This window comes from Talpa occidentalis, unplaced genomic scaffold, assembly GCF_014898055.3.
Source record: "Talpa occidentalis isolate TD23 unplaced genomic scaffold, MPIMG_talOcc4v2.1, whole genome shotgun sequence".
Taxonomy (NCBI): domain Eukaryota; kingdom Metazoa; phylum Chordata; class Mammalia; order Eulipotyphla; family Talpidae; genus Talpa; species Talpa occidentalis.
In genome coordinates, this window is record NW_026555331.1 from 6,883,117 (window position 1) to 6,906,813 (window position 23,697).

Sequence of the window (23,697 nt, forward strand, 5' to 3'; positions counted from 1 at the left end):
CATCTAATTGCTTGGGGTAGGCACACACCAATGAAGTCTTATGTATGAAGTAGAAAATTTAACTCTAAGAGATGAACACTGAAGTGGGAGTCACAAACCCCACAATCTTATTGCTGACTCTACCACCTACAACCCTCACAACCACAGACATGGCCTTTGACTTTGATAAACTTCCATTTCTGCATCCCTAAAATGGCAATTTGCATTCAAATAAGGCCAAAATAGTATTGCCCCCAAGTCTTAGCCAGACACTGCCAAATTTAGATGGGAAACTCAAAAGCCCCTAGTCCAGGGTTTCACAAATTCAGATGCCTATAGTAGTTAGGCAGAAAATATAAATGATTGGAACAAATGCAGGGTTAGACATTAGGGAGTGGTGGGGATTGTGGTGGACTATGGAGTGTCATTGAAAGAACTGTTGAGTTCCAACTTCATGCAGAAATATGGACCCAGGACTTCTAGGTTTCCCCCATTACCAAACAAAGATAGAATTTTTTTATGAAACCTATTCTGAGTTTTAAATACCAGCAACAAAACTCCAATTATTTTGGATATGATGTCAACCAAACAGACATTTCTGAGAGCCAGATTTGTGCCTTGTTCCGATAGTCCATGGTTTTTGATTGCAACCCATTTTCCTCCACCCCATCCCAGGTGAGGACATGGGTTCTGTGAAATGAATGGAGTGAGCTGCTCCCAGCAGGACCAAAATCCAAGTGTCCTGTCACTGACTTCTGGAATCTTCCCTAAAACCTTATCTGTTCTCCTTTGCTTCCACGGGACAGGAAGATTATAAATTTAATACAGCTGGCAGCAAAGCTAACGCACCCCCATCTCCCCCGCTCAGCCAGGCCGTTGGTCAAAGCACAAGCACCAAAGAGAGGATTCGCTTCCTGTCACCTTCCTGAGGTGAGGAGTGTGGGGGGAGACACAGCAGCTCACATCTCAGGTTCCGGGAAATTCCATTCTGTTTCAGACACTGATGGATCTACAAATTCTTAGAAGTCTCCATCATTATTCCAACAATGCCCACAATTTTCTATTTTCTCAGGTGTTACCTCTTCCTTATCTGCTGAGCAAAGAATACCCCCAAATGGCTGTGTTTCTTTCTCCCACAGAAAAGAGATGCTGTTCCAAGAAAACCGGCTTCAGAAGTGAGAACCATGGAGAATAAAAGGCATAAGGTCAGGCGGAAACAATTATGCCAAAGACCCTAATTGGATTATCAGTGGTCAGAAATTCAGCTTTCAGCAATTACCTATTCAAGCCATGAAAAAATGAACCTCAAGTCACTTCTTAACTTTCCTTCCCTTGCAATGTGTGTGGGAGCTTCTATTAATGAGACAGAAAACAAATTCTTAGAGGAAAAAAAATACCTCTATCCACACAACCCATTGTGGATTTTCTTCCATTATTAAAAGGTTTCTTTAAAAATCGAAGCAAGTAATTTAAATCTCTATTCATAGCCTAGTTATACTTCTGTATCGAAGCCTGCAAAAGATCAGATAATCCTTTTCAAATTTCATAAATGACTTCTTGTCTCCCGTGAATCACCAGACTTCAATTCAAGGCGGTGTGGACTTCATACCCTATACACGCCACCACCCCACCACCCCACCCCCCCATAGCAGTTCCCAGTTGGGAGGGATTGTAAAACAGTGATGTTTCTAAGCTCAGAGCCTTGGTGTGGAGAAGCTGACCAAACCAGTTCATCAGACCATGCAACTCCTGCAATCTGGATATTACAGAAGCAGAAGACAGATCTAGCACTGCCAAGAAAGTCAAGGAAGGCTGCATGGAGGTGACACTAGAAGACAGCGAAGTATGGATAGGAGTTTACCAGACAAGGAAGTCCATTCCGAGCAAAGAAGATAACACATGGACACAGGTAGGAAAGTCCTGGCTCCCTCAGGGGCCCTGTGTAATTGAGGATGGGGCCCACACAGGGTGGGGTACAGCTCTTGTGATTTTGCGCCAAGCATTTCAACTCCTCATCCCATTGGATACTGAAAACATCGCAAAGTCCATGAAAGCTGTGCTCATACAGAGCTCTTACCCTGTACCAAGTACTCTGTATTATGCTGTGCAAGATGCATGGGGCAGGCAGGCTGGGGGTTGGGTGCCCTGCAGGCTGCCAAGCGTCCAGCAAATCTGTGCTCTTTCTCTTGGGCTCTGTCTGGCATCATCTTATTGTCCTGCCTCCCTGGAATCGCTCGTCCTCTGGTAGCCCTTCCACCACAGCCATCTCTGAGTGACGCCACCCTCATAGCCTTTGCCTCCAGGCTCAGCTGTGCCCACTCAAGCCCACACCACATTCCAGGCGTCCACACTCCCAAGTGCCTCCTGCATCCAAGGCCGCAGGTGACAGCAACAGAGGCCAGCGGAGCAAAAGCCGGACCAGTTCACTTACCCTACAATTATAATTTCACTTAATCTTCATAGCAAACCTTTGCAGATGTCCCTCTACTCTCATTTTGCAGCCGGCGAACCCAAAGAGCCAGCCATGAGTCAGCAGGTCACAAAGCAGGAGAGGCTGGAGCTGGGACCCTCATCAGGGCCTTGTGGCTCCAAGGCCCCTCCTTTACCCTGAACAAAACACCCAGTGGTGGCGGGGGCACAGCTGGGCAATGCACATCAATGAGTTTTGGTGAGAAAGGATTGATTCCCCAGGGGACTAATAGGGAAACTGAGGTCCAGTGTCATGAGGCAAACTATCCCCATAATATGCTCTCTGTACATTTGTTCACAATGCCAACCCCAAAAGTGGGGGGGGCAGCTGGAGGCTGGGCAGTAGGGGCTGGAGACACAGAGTTAATAAGCAATAAAAAAGGCACAGGGAATATAAGACAGGGTGTCCAAGTGGGGGCTGAAGCCTCACCCTGATGTTCCAGCTCACTCTGCTCCTGTGTGCGGCCAAAGGGCAGCAGTTTCCAGCAAGCCCCAAGCAGCCGACAGTCTCCATGGGCAGCAAGAGTTTAGGCAAATAGACAGCACCTGCCACTGTCCTGTTGTTAGGGGGAAAAGGCTGTCCTAAAGCTCATTCCATACAGGCTTTGTGGACTCCACCCCCACCCCAGGCCAAAGCCAAAGACACTGGGAACTCCAAATCCCATCCCCACCAAAGGGAAGGTGGCTGGGACCTGAGAGTGGGGTTCAGCAGCCAGGTTGGTATAAAGCCAGACACATAGGCTTTGGGGGTTCCCCATTTTGGCTCCCCGCTAGCTCGCAGCGTCCGGCCAGCTCGGAGAGTGCCTTTGGGGTTTCCAGGTCGGCGGATCAGGTAGGACGCATTAAAGACTTTATTTCCCTATTTTCTCCCTGAGTTGTACAACTTCCTTATTTCCTTTTCCCTTGTAAATAAACCTTTCATTAACCTTTTGTGTGTGCCTGCAGTGGAGTTCTAATAAGTCCCTTTTAAGCGCGCAGGTGAGGACCCACAGCCAGGCAACCCGTTCAATATCGGGGCTGCCCTGTAACACCGTGACTTCCTGGCACTCTCCTTCCTCCTGCACACAGGCCTGGGGCTCCAAATCTTCCAGCTCAGTGGTGAGTGGAAACGCTCCCTGTCTGCAGAGGGGAGCCCCCCTCAAGCACGTGTAGGCACGGAGGTCTCCCAGGGACACCTGAATGGAATTATCCATCCCACATTTACCTCCTCGTCCTCTCTCCTTACAAACACCAGCAACACCCACCATTAAATCTCTCAAAGAGCAGCAAGTGGGCCAAATCTGAAGCCAGAGTGAATTTGAAACCCAGCTTCATGATTGATCAACTTTTCAGGAATAGAGGTATTTCAACAACAACAACAACAAAATGCTGCTGGTCAAGGTAAAATGTGGAGCCAGGCAGGGGGCCTTTTACCAGGACAGAAGTCTTAGTACGAGGACATCTGCTGAAAACAGCAGGCGGACGTTATGGCCAGATTAGCATGACCAGCTGGACCACCTTGACAGGAAGGCAAGTGTGCACAAGGGCTAGAGACAGGATGTTTTCATCAGCAGCAACAATGGAGCCCCCCAGGCAACAGCCCCTATTCACTACCCCCAGCTTGTGCCAGACCATTACGCACCCCCAGTCCACATCCCCTCCGTACATTCCTCCATGCATCCCTCCCAAACTTGCCCACCTTCCTTGAATCTGACTCCCAATGAATGTGAGACTGGCCCAGGGAAGCGGCCACTTCACCTCCAGAGGTGTGAGCCCCTCTAGCGCGCTCTCTCTCTCTCTCTCTCTTTCTGTCTCTCTCTCTCTGTCTCTCTCTCTCTCTCTCTCTCTCTCTCTCTCTCTCTCTCTCTCTCTCTCTCTGTCCTCTTGTTACAGGGCAGGGAGAGGTGCACCCCAGACCCCCCCAAGACCTGCCTGCTCTAAATGGGTTCTGCCATCCGCCGCATCAACACAAAACACATGAGACTTTAATGGGAAGGAACTTTAATACAATTAGGAAACAATACAGGAAAGGCAAAGACTCTAGTTTCTAAATCCCTCCCCCTTTCCCGGGGACGACCCTGTCACACTCTGTCCCGCCCACTCTCAACGCTGCTGGCCACCAGGGGACAGAATTCTCCCCTCATTGGCCTTCTCCTGGCTCTCTGCTCCCTCTCTGAATTCAGTTTTTGCCTCTCTCACCTTGTCCTCCGTCTGTCCCCATGGCCAGTGAGGCCACCAGGCTGGTAGATAGAGGAACTGGGACCCAAACCCCCAATCCCCGCAGCTCTGCTGGCCCCATGTTTGCTGTCGTACAAGCAGCAGAGAAATGACGACTCACTTTTTAAAAAGTCATCCAATACCTTGCTTGGGGCAGCACCAGGTGAATGGATAATTCTAACATGAGTGACCTTCAGAAGCTTCTGGTTAGAAGGTGAATGGAGGGGGGCCATCTCCATACCCACAGACAAGGCCCCTCATTCCCTTGTAAACTGTAATCATTTTATGCAAGAGAAAAGGCCCTTCTTCAAGGTCCCGGTGTGTATTTGGGTGCTAAGCTATGGTTCCCCAATGCGTTTGTGCTGGAATGTGGACTGTTCCGTAGATGCTGCATGCAGTGTTTGCAAGATCTATCACCTTCACCATCAATCCCCACGCTTGTACGGTCTCTGAATTATTTAATGCTACATTCCAAGAGTCTGTGAATAATGGAATGGGGTGTAAATAATCTTATCTCTGTCTCTACATGCAGAGATTGTGGAAGGGCACCTCAAGAGGCTCTATTCTGCCAGAATCTTACAATACGTGCACATGATTACAAGCCAAATCAAATGGCCCCTAGATAACTACTCTTCCCTCGTGGGAGAAAGAGATGAGCAAGTACCTCATCACATTTCCCATGTGGAGAGAAGCAATTATATACCGGGTTTCAGGTTCAAATGCCTCTGGGATAATTGCGGCACGGCTTTGGAGCTGTGGCGAGCCCAGCACAGTGCTAAGCTCTTTCACATCTTTGTGAGACGAGCTTGGTGCCTTCCCTAATTGACAGACAAGGATACGGGCCCCAGGGAGGTTACCTGGTGTAGGGTAAGGAAAAATGTCAGGCTTTTCTGCCCTCCCGCCATCAGGATAGATGATGGCTCCTTGCGGTCCTGAATGCCTGCCTGATGGCGGCACCTGGAGTAGGGTGTGGGCCTAGGTAGATGGGATTCACCTGGGCTGAGACTGGGCTTTCAAGGGCGGCGTCACAGGGACACCCGCAGAAGCTGAGAGAGAAGCTGAGAGAGAAGCAGAGCCATGAGAAGAGCAGAGAGAACGCCAGAGAGAGTCCAGATAGAGTGAAGATTTGCTGCCTGCCAGCACTCCTGCCTGCCATGTATCCGCTAAATCCCAATAAAAGACCTGCAAAAAGCCACTGAGGACTCTGACTCCTCCTTTACCCGGTCTGCTGGATCAGAAAACCTGCCCTGTGTCCATTCCTGACCTTACACCTGGCTTACAGTCAGGATGAGGAGGAATGGTTCTGGGATCCACGCCTTCCAGCATGCTTTCCTTTCCGTCTATGTGAGCATCATGCAAACCCGCCCATGTCCCGGGCTTCACGTGGCGGTAGTGTGACCTACCCACATATCATTTCCTGTTCATGTGGATTTTTGTGTGGGCATGGGGGAGGGGCTCCTGTGCTTTTTAGCACCACCCTGAGAGTGCCAGACACCTGTCCTACCTGCTGAAGTGAGGAAACCATTTAAGTAAAGAAAGAAGAGAACAAGGGTGCGTGGGGGAGGGTGTCTTGTCAATGAGCCGGCCCCAAAGCACTATGGGTTGGTGGAAATAAGCTGTGGACCAAATCAAGAAATCTATGAACCTGGGCCTCCCCTGGTGGCGCAGGCGGTTGAAGCTGTGAAGCTGTCTGCAGCCTCCGCAGCGCTGGTTCGATCCTGGCCGGCAGGCGAGGGTCCCACATGGCACGGCAGACCTCTCCTGTCGTACCGGCTGCTCCCCTCAGCGGTGTACTTGGTCAGTCTGCCTGTTCTGTTCCCTGCTCTGTCTCTGGTGAATCCGCTCACCCTCCCGTGCATCTGGCCTGTACCCCGGTTCTTGTATAAATAAATAAATAAATCTTTAAAAAAAAATCTGTGAACCAGTTCTGATTCTGCCACTGCTCATTGTATGACCCTAGAGAAGTCTATCACGCTGAGAGTCCGATTTCTTGTTCAATGAAAGGAGATTGGGAACAGGTGAGCCATAAGTTTGCCGTGTGACTCAAATGGGAACTGTGGGTATCAGCGGAAGTGTTAGTCCCTTATCAGCTGTCTCTGGGATTGCCAGGTGAACAGTCTTTTGGGAGAATCTGCAATGTCCTCGGAGGCAAGGAGCCAACACAGAGGCAGAAATATGGGGCCCAAAATCTGTATCACAGGAACAGTCCATGTTAGCCCGAAGTCTTCCATGTTAACCACCCAAGTCCTCCCCCAATTCCAAACTCTCCCAGCATAAAAAACCCAACTCCAGTGATTAGCATAGAGGAGAACATGCTCGAACATGACAGGGGGAGTAAACGGCCCTGCAACCTTTCCCTCCTTTCAGAGTGCTTCACCTCAAAGGTCCTCTGCTCGCTGGGGCTCTCTGGGGCAGCTGTCCCCTCCCTGTGTGCCCTTGGAGGACCATTTGAAGATGCATCTTAATGGACACCCTGGGCCCGCCCTCATGCCCACCTTAATGGGACACCGGACTACCAAAACCCCTGAGACAGCAGCCCGAGGCGGGGTGAACAGCCTGTAAAGCAATTAAGGAAAGCGGGTTATTATAGGGGAGGCTCCACTCAAAAAAATGAGGAAATTCGGTGACAGCGAGCTGAAACATCACCTAATTGGGAGAACAATTGAGAAGAACGATTAACCAGAATAGATTCAATTCCAGACACCCCACTGCTCTCAAGGCCAGAATAGCTCCCCGAGTCTGATCAATGATTCCACTTCCTCCTCAACAATGTGAAGGGCTTCGAGGTAGGATGATAAAGAATGACACAAAATTGGACGCTCTTCCGCTTGTCCCAGACTTTCTCTTCTGTTCTTCCCAGTTCATTGTATCACTGAGTCGTGATTCTATCTCTGAGCATCCTGAAGGGAGAAATGTACTTCATTTTTCTTCATTTACTCAATAATTTGCAGAATGCCACACCGGTGGCCCACCCTTGTGTCTAAATCACATCTCAGAGTGAGCTTCTTCCCTCCCTCAAATCTGTTCTTCCTCCTAACTCCTGATCTCGATTGGCAGCAGCACAAACACCCTAATCACCAAACATCATCAGCCCTAAATCTTAACAGCTTTAGCTACCGTCTTCAGTTAATTCCTTGATTTTTGTTGACTTCTGTCTGTGTATTGTAAATTCTTCTAGCTCCAGGAAATTGTGGTGGATAAAATGGACACTATTCCTGTCTGACTGTAATGGCAGGAGGACACAGGGCAGGTTCTATGATTTGAGCAGACGGGTGGAGGAGAGAGTCCTGGAGCCCTCAGTGGCTTTTACAGGCTTTTATTGGGATTTACCAGATACAGGGCAGGCAGGGGTGCTGGGGGGCCTGGAGGCTGGCAGGCCTCCCAGCCCCCAGCAAGCCTTCACTCTTTCTGTGCTCACTGGCGTTCTCCCTTGGCCTCTGCTTCTCGCTTGTTCTGTTCTCTCTGCTCTACCGCTCTCTGCTGTTCCTCTTGCTCTGTTCTCCTGGCGTTCCCGTGATGCTGCCCTTCTAAGCCCAGTCTCAGCCCATGTGAATCCCATCTACATATGCCCACACCCTACTCCAGGTGTCCACCCTCAGGCATGCATTCAAGACCACAGATCCATCATCAATGGCAGGAGAGCAGAAAAGCCTGATAATTTTTACCTTACCCTATACCTACTGAGTTCAAACCTAGCCCCACCCCTTATTAACAGGCAAATTCTTTGCCCTCTGTGTGGCTCAGTGTCCTCACCTGAAAAATGCAGATAATAGTGTCTAACTATGGACAGACAAGTGACGTGACATAGGACATGCACTGGAATATTATTCAGTCTTTAAAAAAAAAGAAAAATCCTATGTTACCACCTTGATGGACCTTGAGGACATCATGCCAAGTGAAATTAGCCAGACACAATGGATGACCCCACTTACACGAGGTACCTAATGTGCTCAAACCCAGAAACAGTGGGAATTACAGAAGGAAAAGGCAAGTTGTTGAATGACTATGGAGTTTCTCTTTTGCAGCATCAGAAAGTTCTAGACAATGTGAATATTTGAACCTTGTAGGGTAAGTAATTTTCAGGCTTTTCTGCCCTCCTGCCATTAGGATTGATGATGGATCCTTGCGGTCCTGAATACATGCCTGATGGCGGCACCTGGAGTAGGGTGTGGGCATGCATATGTGGGTACACCTGGGCTAAGGCTGGACTTAACAAGGGTGGCATCACAGGGACTCCAGGAGAGCAAACAGTAGGAGGAGAGCAAAGAAGCAGAAAGAACCACGAGTAGAGCAGAGAAGCAGAGACCACCAGAGAACGCCGTAGAGCCCAGACAGAGTGAAGACTTGCCAGGGGCTGGGAGACTGCCAGCCTCCCAGCCCCCCAGCACCCCTGCCTGCCGTGTACCTGAAAAATCCCAATAAAAGCCTGAAAAGCCACCAAGGGCTCCAGGACTTCATACCCCATCTGCTCGGTCACAGAGAACCTGCCCTGTGGCCTTCCCGCCGCTACAAGCCTCCTGAACGACACACGTGGCAATGGTTAAGGTGGTCCATGTGGGCCTCCCTGGCGGTGCAGGGGTTAAAGTCTCAGCACCATTAAGCTATTGCCAGCCAAGGCAAAGGTGGAAGAGCCAAGCAGAGGACCTTTAGGTGGTCCTGGGATCGCCACCTCCTGAGTCCATACCTTTGTGCAGTTCCCACCCCGTAAGTCAGGGCAGAACCCATAGCAGGGGGTGGCCCTTGGTGGACTCTGCCGGGTCCTGCGTGGGTGGGCACCTCAGGGTACACCTGGCCAGGTGCAGGCCCACTTAGGCCACCAAAGAAGTCTGAGTCCCCAGCTCAGTCTGGAGTGTAGCCCCCCAGTCCTGACGGTATAAAGAATCCACCCAAAGCAACAGACTATTGAGACTTTCTCGTTCTCTCTGTCCTCACTCAGTTTCAACCCCAAACACAGAGAAATGTGAAGACACCTATTTTATGGGGCCTGATGGCGTCACCCCAGGCCTCTGCTTTGCTCTGTTCACTTCCCCGGAGCTCGGCAGGTCATCCGAGCCACAGAGTCTGGGGGCGCAGGCCGCATCCCTCTGGACGAAAGCCCCTCGCCCTTGAAGTGCTGTCTCCTTCCTTCCCACAGAGACACCCTGATATGCCTGCTCTTGACGCCCAATGTTTGGGATGAAGAGGGGGTGCAGAGCAGCTGAGTGACAAGCCCACGGTCCCATGGCCTGGGGGAGCAGTGTCAGACGTCAGGCTGGCGCCCTGGGCGGCTTTTCATCAGGACGTGACAAGGAGGCAGGTGACACCTGCCTCTAACTCGTCAGAGCGACTCCTGGACTCTGTCAGCTGATGCTGGATGAAAGAACAAGAAGTGTCTTTTAAAAGCAATTTTGTACGTAACACTTGTCATACTGGTCGAGAAACTAAATGTACGAATCGACTTTTGCTTTGTTCCTAAGTTGATCTTGTCGATATTCTCCCGGGGCATCCTTCCAAAGAAACCAGAGGATCTGAGAGCAGAGCTTGCCCTGGGCTGGGGCCCTGGCCTGACAGCCTGGCCCCTCGCAGGGGTCCCCACCCGACACCCACATGCGCCTGGGCCTGCGTCCCCGGCCTCTGCCTGCCCTCCATCCCTGTCCACCTCTCCTCTTCCCTGCCTCGCTGGGAGGGATGTTTCCCTGAAGAAGAGCCGCATGGCCGGCCCCACTGGAGAGCCTGGAGGCGGCAGCCCCCCGCGATGGGGAGGCAGGTCTCACCACCTTCTCCCGCACTGCACCTGCGGGAGCTGCCCTGAGCAGGACCCAGCCAGGTCGCTGCGCGTGAGCACCCCGCAGATCCTCCAGTGACTCCCTGCCTCAGGCGCTGACACAGCCTGGCGACAATGATGGGGGCCGGGACCCCTCACCACGGAGCTCCCAGGTCGCCACTCTCTTCCCAGATGTTTATATTTCCCTTTGTCCGCACGCCCTTCTGACATCCTGCTCCTGGTGCGTCCACATATTTCTCCTGAAGCTGCTGTACTTCTCCTGGGGCAGGATAAAGGTTCTGGATGACTTTATTCTGCTTCTGGCTCAGTCAGAAACTGTCCTCTGTTCCCCACCCACAGCCCCCAGGATGGCTGATTCCCAGGCAAACAGGGAAGCAAAGCAGAGAGGCAGCCAATTTCATGCAGCCACTGTGCATGCTGGCAAGACTAGCCATTTGTTGCGCAGCGATAGAAAAAAAAATTTTTTTAAGATTTATTTATTTATACAAGAACCAGGGTACAGGCCAGATGCACGGGAGGGTGAGAGGATTCACCCGAGACAGAGTGGGGAACAGAACAGGCAGACTGATGAAATACACTGCTGAGGGGAGCAGCGGGTGCGACAGGAGAGGTCTGCTGGACCATGTGGGAACCTCATCAGCTGGCCGGGATCGAACCAGCGCTGCAGAGGCTGTGGACAGCTTCACAGTGTGGCGCTCAACTGCCTGTGCCACCAGGGGAGGGCCTTTGTATATTTTTAACTATCTTTTTTGTGGAGGAAACATTGGTCATAATACTGCCTATCGCACCACACCCACCAATCACCCTCCACCTTCGTCCACTGCTGCCCACCCCACCCCCCCACCAAACCCGTCTGCTGTGTCCTGATGGGGAGGCAGCACAGGCCATGTGGAGCCGGGGTGGGGACAGTTGGTCGTGAGGGCTGGAGGGCGTGAGGCAGCAGCGAGGGCCAGCAGGAGCAGGGAGGACGCAGGCAGAGGGCAGCTCGGGCCCTCTCTGGAAGAGCAGCCCCGGTCTCGGCTGGGGCTGGCAGTGGGTGTGAAGCACTGAGATGAATTCAAGAGGACCCTGTGACTTGGACATGAGCGATTGGGGAGAAGATGGTGACATTTACCAAGGTGGCGAAAGTAGGGAAGGAACAACCTGCTGGAGGTAAGGTGGGGATTTGAGGCTTTTTTTGATGTATTAAGTTGAGATGCCCATTAGTCATCTAAGTGGAGATGTCAAGCCTCAGGATATATGAGTCTGCAGCTCAGGATGTTAGTGCCAGTGGTATAAATTTGGAAGTCATCATCAGGAAGATGGTATTTAAAGCCAGGGGAATGGATGAGGTCACCTAAGGAGAATGTGCAGGGAAAGAAAGCAGAGCCACCCAGAACAGCACCCTGGGGCCCACACCAAGCCTGGAGCAGGGGAGCCGGCAGGAGCAGCCTGGGAGGACAGGTTGGCTGGGAGGGTGGAGCCGGGAGAGCCTCAAGAGAACAAAGCCACCAGCTCCGCAATCTGGCCAGGACGCAAAGGTGATGGCAGAGAGGAGGGCCCGGCCGCCCCGCAGAGCAGCTCCCGGAGGGTGACCAGTCAGCCCAGGAGGAGGGGAGCTGGCAGAGGGATGGGAGATGAGGAGGAAGCGGACCGCGAAGATGTGATCCCATGAGGGAGGGCAGGGAGCCCAGCAGGGGGCACATGGTAAAGTGGGGTGTCAAAACAAGACAGAATCGCCCCAGTGCAGGAGGAAAGCTGGCAGCCCAGAGCCTCCGAGCAGAGCCAGGAGCATCTTCCATGGGGGCAGGAGGGGTGGGGAGAGGGGACTTAGAGCTGGGGCGCACCAGAGAGAAGCATGGCGGGGCCAGAGAGGGTGGCCTTGTGGTGCAAATGTGAGCATCCATCCTAGGGGAGTGGCTGGGGGGACTGGGGAGCCTGGGGAGAAGGGAAAGACAACCGAGGCCCATGGCCCCACAGGCGCCTCCAAAATGACACCCCCTCTGCCCAGGGCCTCTGGGGGCACATTTTCTTCTCTGAATCTCCTGGCCTGGCCCAAGGAACACCCCCACCCCCTGCCCCCAGCCTGTCTGTGAAAGGGTCAGCCCTGGCCCGGCCCGGCCCCATGGTGCCCCCCACAGTATGTCGTGTCTGTCCTTGTGATAAACAATGCTTGCGATTATTCTTCTGGTAACATACGAATGTGTTTCTCTCCCTGTGCCCCCCTGGAATATAAGCTCTCTAAGCTCAGGACCCACATCTTGTTTTGCCCTGTGCTCTCAGGGATTAATGTCCAGCCAGTAAATTTTTGCTAAATAAATGGGAGGAAGTCTGCGGATCCCTGGCCGGTGCTGCACCTGTGAAGGTCCTGCCCTCCGGAGGCTCAATTCGCATCACTTCCCCAGTCTCTGAGGTCCGGAGCAGGAGCGCCTGCTCTAGTTCAAGTGTAAAGCACGTGGGCGTGGGCCGTGGGAAAGGTAGGGGAGAAAATGTCCCTGCACAGTCTGGAGAATGTCCATGTCCCCGGACAGACCTGATTTTCCCCTTGACCTTGTGGTCTTTTCCTCCTGACCCACCGCCAGCCCCCCAGGCTGTGTCTATTTACCTCTTAAAGATGAGAATTAGATGAGATCATGTTTGCAAACTTCTTTTGGAATCCTGGGAACCCCTTTAGGGCTGGTCTCTCTGATCTTAAAAGAGATAAAGGGGAACTGGTCAGATTATGAGGCTAATGGAAATTAGCACCCCCAGCTCGGCCACCCCGGGTCCCCCCATGGCTGCTCAGGCCTCTCCCAGGACCCCAAGGTACACAGTTTGCAGGGACTGGTCCAGACTCAGCAGGTACAGCCTGCTGAGTGGACCTCCCTCCCCCAAAGCGACAATCTCCTGGCAATGGAGCTCAGCCCCAAGACCCCTGTGGCTGAGACGTGGCGCTCTGGGTGATCCTGATGGACACCGACAGCAATTAGCAGAGAGATGTCCCCACACAAAGGCAGGGACATTTATTAGGCCCGTCACGCCAGGAGGCAGGACACAGCATGAAATTCATTAGTATTTAGGGCCTGCAAGCCACCCTGTCCTCACCCAAGGGTTAAAGAGAAACCCAAACTCCATAAATAATGGCTACAGGAGCTTTTAAATCTTGGCTTGCACCAGAGTGGGGTTTCCGTCTCTCTAATTTGCTGTCTTGTTTCCTGGGCATGTCAGGGCTGATAGGAAACTGGGGGTTCTATTAAATCAAGCACTGTCAGGTGGAAGTTTGCCTCAATGTAGATGCCACAGCCAAGCCAGCCATCGGCCAATAGCCAAAAGGAAGCTCATCTGAGGAGCTGCCCAGTGGCTGCCTCCTCGGGCACCCTAAAGAACACGTTTCTTAGTAAGTCGCAGAAGGAGCTCGCAGCCTATCAAAGGCTGGCATTTCGATGGTCCTGCTCCCCACTCACACGGTCTCATCCTTCTTGGGGGTGGATGGAGCTTCCTCCACTAGCAGACTCTGGGCTGGACCCTGGGGGTGTGGAGCTATTTTATTCCTGTCTAAATGGTCTCTCCTAAATGTAAATCAGAACCGGAGGAGAGACACCTCACCCCCATGAGAATGGTCTACACCAAAAAAGACTGGAAATAATAGGTGTTGTCGAGGCAGCAGTGAACCTCATTCACTGTGGTGGGAATGTAAGTTGGGGCAGCCTATGTGGGAAACAGCGTGGAGGTCCTCAACAAACTACGAGTGAAGCCCCACGTGACCCAGCAATACCACTGCTCAGCTTTTCTCCAAAGAATAGGAAAACACTGATTTGAAAAGATTTATACCACCCACGTTCATAGCATATTCTTCACAATAGCCAAGTGGTGGAACCAACCTCAATGCCCATTGACAGATGCTGGGTAAAGGAGTGGTGGTATATGTATTAAATGGAATACTACTCAGCTCTGAAAAAGATGAAACGTTGTTGCCTTTTGTAACAACAGGGATGGAACTTGAAGAGATCATATAATCAAAATCAGTCAGAAAGCGAAAGACAATCATTGAGTGGTTTTCCTAATGTGTAGAATGTAAATAACCAAAGCAAGTGAACTAACAAGAAACAAAAATAATTTTAGACTCTGAAAAATGGTTACCAAAGGAAGGGCAGGGGAGGGTGTGGGAGGAAGGGCAGTGGTGAGGTGAGGCTTATTCACACAGAGGCAAAGATGCACCCCCAACATTTTTATAGTTTCCTAAATTAATGATAAATCAATAAAATTCTATTTAAAAATTTGAGAAGTGGTCTCTCCTTCAAGGATACCCCCATCCTAGGGTGAAGGTGAGGGACTAAAGGAGAAAGCAGGTCTCAGCAATGCAGTACAGTCACTGCTGGAGCAAGTGCCTGCTGTGTGAGGAGGGAGGGGGCCTGAGGACCCCCTCAAGGCAAGAGCCCCTCATGAGGGCAACCAGTGGGGAAGAGCAGTCCCAGGGGTGGGAACACATGTGCAAAGTCATAGAGAAGGAAGGAGCAGCATGGGCAGAGGACTGCAAATTTGGAAAGGTTGGAAAGTAGAGAGCACGTGGGTGCAGAGAGAAAGGAAGCCAATGATCCGGGTCATGAGCCCCTGGCGGCTTGGCTAAGCAGCTTGAACTTGAACAGAAAGGAAGATCAGAAAAATCACTAAGGGAGTTTAATATGCTGCTAACAATAAATCTTTATAAATGGAGATTATAAGTTTAAGAGTTAAGACTATTAGTTGCAAGTTACACAAATTCCACTCTGAAATAAGAAATTCTGGAGGTTTTTTTTTTTTTTGTGGGCTTCAGGCATGGCTGGCTCCAGGTGCTCAAGTGGTACCTTCAGGACTCAATCTCCCTGCATCTGAGGTCTACACAATGTCAGGCTCCTTCTGCTCCTCTCTCTCTCTCTCTCTCTCTCTCTCTCTCCCCCTCTCCCCATCATTTTTTCCTCTACTTATTATTTCTATTCCAAGCTTTGCTCCCTGAGGTGATAAGACAGAGGTGACCACCAGGCCACCAGGCCAGGCCCAGCCACATACTCCACTGTGACTGCCAGTGAGTGCCTGAGGCTCCCCACACCCCTACGTTCACCACCAAGGGGGTGCAGAAGCACTGATTCCTGTTTGAAGAGCAGCAGGGAGGCAGCTCTCAGAGTGTAGGTGTGTAAAGTTGGTGTGACAAGGCTCTTTCTGGAGGGGCATTGCAAGAACATTTGCTTCCTTCACAGCCAAGCCTCTGCCCCAGGCCTTGTGTTCCAGGCTCAGCTAAAACCAAGTTCCCTTTTCTCTGCTGTGGGAGTCGCTCCTTCCACAGAGCCAGTCTGGGGCTCCTTTTGCTTGTTTCTGAATCCTCTGACCATGATGACATCGAAAAGCACCCCGTATCTCCTGGATACTAACACGACCCCCTCTCTCTGACTGCCAGGGCTGGCTGGTTGCGCCTCTGTTGGAAAGCTTCAGCTGCAGGAGCCAAGCTTTCCCTTCAGCCTCTGCCCTGACAGGCAGCGAGGAAAGAGTTGCTCACCCTTTTCAGACAGGGCCTGTAGGAGCTACCTCCCCGCATCTGCCTGCTGGGTTCACGCGGTTTCCTCCAGGCCAAGGGTGGGGAGGGGCCGTGGCTGTCCTTACCCTCCCTCCGCTGGGCTTTGACTGAGTTCAGCAGAGGTGGGGGGCAGGGGGAGGCAGTGGGGGCCATAGCCTGAGGTCCTCTGGGTTCCAAACTCGAACCCCCATTCACTGGGGCAAAGAGGAGGCCCAGAGTCCAGGATGTCAGCTCATTGAGCCTTGCTTTGGGCAAATGAGAAAGTTTATTTGCTCATCCCCCCCGCTTGAAGACATCAGTGAAGTGTTGTCGTGGGGTTTCTGACGGTCCGTGTCCCTTCCAGGCTGGAAATAAAATGTTCTTTGAGCTATTTATAACTGGCTGGCAAATGAAGGCGAAGACCAAAGCCAAGACCCGTGAGGTGAGTGGGGCTCTAGCCCCAGCTGTGTGGGTCTGCTTCAGTCACTCGGGGTCCCTGCACCCCGATCTCCCCTGGGAGGGGGGCCACTGACCCCTGCCGGCCTGCGTATGCAGGGTCTGAGAACAGGTGATGAAGGGGGCGCTGGCAAGGGTGAAGGGGGGACAGAGCCCACTCTGCACAGAAAGGGGTGTGCGTTTGTAGGTTAAAGAAAATATCAGGCTTTTCTGCCCTTCCGCCATCAGGATAGATGATGGATCCTTGTCCTGAACGCATGCCTGATGGCGGCACCTGGAGTAGGGTGTGGGCAGAGGTAGATGGGATTCAGCTGAGCTAAGACTGTGCTTTTTAAGGGCGGCGTCACAGGGACGCCAGCAGAAGAAGCAGGAGCAGCAGCAATAGCAGTAGCAGCCGAAGCAGAGAAAGCAGTAGCAGAAGCCGAAGCCGAAAAGCAGCAGAACGAACTCCAGAGAGCTCAGATAGAGTAAAGACTTGCTGGGGGCTGGGAGGCCTGCCAGCCTCCCAGCCCCCCAGCCAGCACCCCTGCCTGCCATATGCCTGGTGAACCCCAAATAAAAAACCTGCAAAACTACTGAGGACTCTGACTCCTCCTTTACCCGGTCTGCATGGGATCAGAAAACCTGCACTGTGGCCAGTCCTGCCTCTACAGCGTTATAAACTGTGAAGGGGTGTGCTTTAGAAACTGTAGTGTCCCTGCCAGTGAAGTTTGGAAAATACTGAGCGATCCTTTTTCTCAAAGCAGGTGTTTGATCTTTTGGTCCAGGCTCTAAACAGCTTTAGGGAGTCTGGGGCCCCCTGTTCGTGCAGGCACCTGTGAGAAAGAAATACCGCAAGTCTCTCCAGACAGGTCTTTACCTTACATTAAAATCCCAAAAGCATCTCTAAGCCAGGAGAGGGTAAACCCAGCATGCAATGGAGCAGGGAACTGCAGGTTCAAATGCCCAGAGGACCAGGCAGGTGATGTGGGAAAAGCTGAGTGACTCTGCAGAGCAGAAGGGGCCGTGGGAGAAGTAGGGGGCAGGCGCCCCTGCCACAACAAAGGGGGTGATCACTCCTTAGCTCCAAGAGATACGCCCAGCAGGGATCATGTGGGCCCAGGCATCCTGAGGTCTTTTGGGGGGAAGAAAAAAGGAAATCCAGATTTTTTCACTTACAGTTCTCCATGATTTTGGACTTCATCTAATTCACAGCTTTAAAAATTGAGTTAAAACACATGGACAGACCGGATTTAGCCTGAAGAACCCCACTTTGCAAAGTCTCCTGGTGAGCTAAAGGAGCACCCACCCACACAGGTGGAACCCAAGACCAGCGCCCTGACAGCCCAGCCCAGACCCCAGGGACCAGGGCTTGCGCTAAAGGCCACAGTGGCCAGCTGGTTTCCCAGCCTCCCTGAACTGGGGGCCTCTTCGCCAGGAGCCCCCTCCCTTAGGCTCCCCCTACATCCAACTCTGAAATCCTGTCCATCACCCTCAGAGTCTCCCTGTAGGGTAAATGGAGCCGTCAGGCCATTTTCCGCCTCCCCCCTGCTGCACCTGTGGTCCTGGCCTCCTCCTGGATTGCCCACAGTTGCCCGGGGCTGAGATGTGGGCACGGGGTTCACGTGCTGTGACAGTGGACGCCTGGGCCCAGAGAGAGCGGGGTGCATGCATGCAGATGCTCATAGCTGTGCCTGGAGGGATAAGGTGGCGGTGGCAGCACGGCGAGGGGGACCTCCCAGTGGCGAGACCATGAGATGACCCAAGAGAGCCCAGAGAAAGAGCACAAAGACTTGTGGGGGGCTGGGAGTCTCGGTTGCCTGCCTCCCTGCCCCCTGCCTGGCCCCTGCCTGGTTGCCTGTGTAAACTGGTTCCCTGTGCCAACATTAAACGCTTCTAAAAATCCATCTCGGGCCCCAGATTTCTTTATTCATCTGCCCAAATCGACAGTGAACCTGCCCTGTGGGTGCTCACACCACACCCCCCTTGTGTGCGGCCATGGGGGTGGATACGTGCCCCCAAACTGAGCTGGTCATTGAGTTCCAGGACCGAAGCCAGCACGAACTTTCACACTTAGTGCCTTCAGGGACTCTTACATACGGGGAGCTGGTGGACAGGATCCACACCCCCAAGAGGCGAAAGACATCAGGTGTCCAGAGGGACACATCACATGAGTCTTTGTCCTACGAAGATCAATAGATTTGTATAATGAGAGGACCCAGCCCAGCACATCCTGGTGTGCAGAGCTCAGGGCAGCTGGAAGCACGACCCCGTCAGTGTTGCATGGTGACTGTGTGTCCAAGTAGACATCTAAGAACTCCCTTTGGCCCCCTCTGAGCTGTCTTGGCCGAAGTCCAGCAATGATTAAAGACTCCAGAGATGAGACTCAGACTCCCTATGTCCAACCGAGGTTCCCTCCCCACGGCTCACTGAATTATGCGTGTGTGTGAGAAACACAGAAAGGAGAATAAAATTCTCAGTTCTCAAAGAGGAGCTGTCCCTTCTAGAGTCCATCTTGCTTGCACGATTCCGGGCCGGGGGAGCCGGGGGAGCCTGGGGGAGCAGGAGAATGGGGCCAGGCAGGAGACAGCAGCACTCCTTCTAACTCACTAGGTCGCTGGAAGCCTAAATGTGGATGAAGAGTTAAGTCGACCGGCACAGCAAAGAGATGGCCAGCTGAACAAATAGACTTGACAAGCTGGTTATAATGGTGTCCGCCACTCCTCAGCTCCGGGAAATGTAAGAAGACAGAAATCCACAGCGTCCGCACCCGGTGAGGCAAACTAGTGAAGGGCCAGGAAATCCTCGCCCACGTGTGCTCAGCAGAAAGGGCTCCACAGCTGGCCTTTTGCCAGAGAGCCAGGCCTGGAAGACAGCTTGAGGAGAAGGAGCACACACTGTTGTGTGCGGGGGTGTGACTGGGGGCCTGTGTATGTAAGTGTGGGGGGCAGGGTGGGCTGGGGAAATGGAAGAGAATCTGTCTTAGAAATAAGTCCTAGAACTTTTCTCCAAGGGCGAGTCTAGCACCGAGGGGCTCCTGCAAGCTGGGAAAGGTTAAATGGTGAATGTGGTTTTGGAACCAAGCACGCCTTGGCTTACATCATAACCAGTAAGAATATGCAGGAGGCGAAAGAGACCACAGTCAAGCTTTTGCTACTTCACATCTTATTAATTTTTATTTTCCTTGCATTTAGTATCAAGCTGAAACATAGATGTCATTCTTCAAGCCCATCATGTACTCGCTCATTCTTTCTTTCTTTTAAGAAGCATGAACGACACTGTAACCCTGCAGTCTTGGAAGAGATAAATTAGGCACAAGCAACCTCTGCCCTTGAAGAACAAGATTTCCCATAATCTCCTTTGTTGGGACCTTGGAGACCACAGCTTCTTTACCAACAGGAAGGACAGCCAGAGAATTGTATCAAGTATTTTATGCTGGACAACAAATATCATGACCTCTAAAGACTTAAAACAATAAAAATAGAGATTTTCTCTTTCAGATCTATAGCTCACGGGAACAGGCGTGACTTGGCTGTGGGTTCTGTGCTAACTGTCTCCTGCGATGGCTGTCTGATGTCAGGAGACCACTCCCTGGAGGCTCACCCCCATGGCCAACAACCACTAAATTGGTTTCTCTTCTGATGGGCTCACCACAGAGCTGCTTGAGCATCCTTCAATATGGCAGCTGGTTCCTTTCAGAGAAAATTATCCGAGAGGTCAAAGCAGAAGCTGCAATGCACTTTATGGCCTGTCCTGAGCTTCACACGCTCTTCCCTTCATCACAGTCTATCAGTCACACAAGCAGCCTTGATTCACTTGGATAAAGATCCTGAGGTTATGGGTCTCCACAGGGATCAAGAAAACAAAGGAGCAGGGTCTTCCCGGTGGCGCAGGCGGTTGAGCACCACATGGTGAAGCTGTGCGCAGCCTCTGCAGTGCGGGTTTGATCCAGACCAGCCAGCAAGATTTCCACATGGCACGGCAGACCTCTCCTGTCATGCCCGCTGCTCCCCTCAGCAGTGTATTTCACTCAGTCTGCCTGTTCTGTTCCCCGCTCTGTCTCTGGTGAATCCACCCACCCTCCCGTGCATCTGGCCTGTACCCTGGTTCTTGTATAAAAATAAATCTTAAAAAAAAAAAAATAGGGCCTCCCCAGTGGCACAGCGGTTGAGCGCTGGGTTGCGAAGCTGCCCGCAGCCTCTGCAGCACCGGTTCGATCCCCGGCTGCTTCCCGGCCACCGGAGGAGGGTCCCACATGGCGCGCAGACCTCTCCTGCCACCCGCTGCTCCCCTCAGCAGTGTCCTTCGGTCCTTCTGCCTGCTCTGTTCCCCGCTCTGGCTCTGGTGAATTCTCTCACCCTCCCGTGCTTCTGACTGTGCCCAGTGCTTGTATAAATAAATAAATAAATAGATAGATAGATAAATAAATAAATAAATAAATAAATCTTTAAAAAAAAGAAAACAAAGGAGTTGCCCAAATCATTGCCTGAGAGAAGGAAGAGAACTCATTTTTAAAAAGAATTTTTCTTACCATTTCCCTAACTCTGCAGCTCCATTGGCAAAGGCTGGTGTCGAAGGGTAAGCAAACAGAGTTTTGACTAACCCAGCACAGTTGGCTTTGATTTACCAATGTAAAAGTGAAAGTATCCTCTCCAGCTGACAGTGGCTGAACTCTTGCCTCCTAATGCCTGGCTGCCTCTAATGAGTCACTTCCAGGTAGAATATAAGGTCCTATAACTTTCAGAATCCAGTCCAGGTGTCATCCCTGGACCTGAGAGGGTCTTAGCTGCAAACTACAGAAATGGTTTTGCCTAATGTGAGCGAGAAAGGAACATATGATACGGGTCTGCTAATCCTAGCAGCCTGTTTGGCCACTATTTTGTTACCTACAGTTCTAAATCCTGAGCAAGTTCAGAATGGCCCCATCAGTTAGGCACAGGAGCCCAACCCTGCAAGGTGCCTTTCAGATCAATCAAGAGCACAAAGCTGGGGCCTCCGTGGTGGCGCAGGTGGTTGAGCACAGCACTGTGAAGCTGTCCGCAGACTCTGCAGCGCCGGTTCCATCCCAGCCGGCCGCGGAGCAACCCACATGGCGAGCAGACCTCTCCTGTCTCGCCTGCTGCTCCCCTCAGCAGTGTGTTTCAGTCAGTCTGCCTGTTCTGCTCCCTGCTTTGTCTCTGGGGAATCCTCTCACCCCCCCACCCCACCCCGCGCAGCTGGCCTGTACCCCAGCTCTTGTATAAATAAAATCTTAAAAAAAAAAAAAAAAGCACAAAGCTGGATCACGCTGGGAAGGCTGTGCATCCCGAGGTATGACCAGGAACATCCAGGGCTAGGGGGAGCCGAGGACCAATGTATAATCAGGGACCCCACAAGCTGATCAGTGGAAAACCTTGCTGATAAGATTGAAGCCAAGACTGGGGAACAAGGGCTTGATCTCAACTACAACACCGAGTCTTCAAGCAGATGAGCAGTGCCTAGAGGGCAGACTCACAACCCCAGATTTTCTAGATTTTCCCAGATTTTCCCCTTTTCCTTTTCCCTCCTTCCCCTCTCTTTTTTCTCCTCCTTCCCCTTACAACCCCTGCTGGATAATTCTTCTATCAATAAAAAGGTCAGGAGCTTGCTCTTCAGCAGCATCCTGCATTATGCAGCCGCTCCACGATGCCTGTTTCTTTATCAGTGTGTGTTGCCCGACACAGCAATATTAAAATAAAGGTTTTTAGAGAAGAGCAAGGAAGAGACTGCACTGATGGGGTCCAAACACACTTGCGAGAATCCTCCAACCAAACATCACTGCTATCAGTGAGAGCAGCTACGATGATCAGGACGGAACGTCAGAAAGTCGACCACCGCCACCCCCGGAGAACCAAAAGCTTTGTCATTTCCATACACGGACCTTCCTTTGCCAGACTGAGCTTCATATTGCTCGTTTCTGATCCCACAGCTCAAAGACATTCCTCTAGCTCTAGGGACCGAGGCCCCTGCCATTATCCCAGCTGAAAGCAAGCCTCAGGATACAAATTTTCCAGATTCTACCTTAAGAGCACAGGAGTTGTAATGTGAAAAATAATTAAGATGTAGTGAGGCTATTCACAAAATACTGGACAGCTGCAGATGACATATGTCAACTGTGGAAACAAAATGAGCACAGAGAATATAAATTAGTGTGAAAGTGAAGGGAAAGTGCTTCTTCATGGACAGCCACCTGCCCGCACTGTCCAGAAAAACACCAGCACAGACACTGGTATTGCCGACCTCGCTGACTGTTATTAGAAACACGAGTGGGCACGCCTAGTGTTGGCGGCAATGTGCAAGTCCGTGTTAGATCTCACAGAACCCCAATGAACTCATCCGTTTGGGGGTATGAGGCTCAGTGCAGCGGAGAGACTAGACAAGACAGGTCGCTGGGGCGCACCCTGAACTAGGGATCCAGAAAAGCAGGCCTCCCTGGGCTCCTGTAGCTGCACCTCCATGGGGAACCCCCCAGGAGAAAGCCCCAGCTTTGTGGCCCAGCAAAGGTCTGTGTTTATCCACAAGGTTCCTGATAGTCTCTTCTCAAAGGCCTCAAGGCGCACAGAGCTCTTTCTAAATCAAAATGCACCTATACATTATTTTCCATTCCCGTTCACCAAGGCCGCCTGCGTCTACCAGCCAGAGCCAGGTAAGCTTGGCAGGACCCGTTATGGTGCGGTGATCCTTTGTCATCTTTCAGCCACCCAGAATCTAAATGTCCTCCTGTTTGACAGAAATCCTCCAACTGTGTGATAGTCCGGGAAGGTGACAGGGCAAGTCTGAGAAAACCTAAGGACTCAAGAAAACTGCCGCCACACCCCATCAGGCTGGGCAGTGCCCACCACGGCTGGTCCGGTCGCATCCTGCACGTCGCACTGGGCACTGCTCTCAGGCGCCCTGGCCCCCGGGCTGCCACGGTGTCCCCAGGCCTGGGTTTCAGCCTTTCCCTGTTCCTCTCTGTAACCAGCCTGCTTCCCAAAGATTCCTTTCCTGCTCTAGGTGTTATAGGAAAGGGAGAGGGTCAGCCCATACCCCGCAAACCTGCCTATTCTAAATAGGTTCTGCCATCCGCCGCATCAACACAAAACATGACACTTTAATGGGAAGGAACTTTAATAAAACTAGGAAACAATACAGGTAAGGCAAAGAGTCTAGTTTCTAAATGAAGCACCCAAAGTGACCCGTCCCCTCGTGGGTAAAAGTCCATCCAAATGGGATTGGCCCAGAGCAAGGCCCCAAAGCCTGCCACAAGTCTAAAGCATCTTCCAGTGGGGACCCACAGCAAAGGGTCAGAAATAACCGGACAAGCCCGGAAGGAAAAGAGCAAAATCAACATCAAGATAAAAGCTGCCAT

At 51.9% G+C, this 23,697-nt stretch overlaps 1 long non-coding RNA gene across 1 annotated transcript in view; it reads right to left on the minus strand.

Moving 5' to 3' along the window:
• The window catches only part of LOC129145258 (uncharacterized), a 38,986-nt gene that overhangs the window by 1,562 nt on the left and 13,727 nt on the right, over positions 1-23,697 (minus strand). The window contains exon 2 of the long non-coding RNA XR_008550505.1: positions 12,993-13,077. This is a non-coding gene — a long non-coding RNA (uncharacterized LOC129145258). The remainder of the gene's footprint in view (positions 1-12,992; positions 13,078-23,697) is intronic.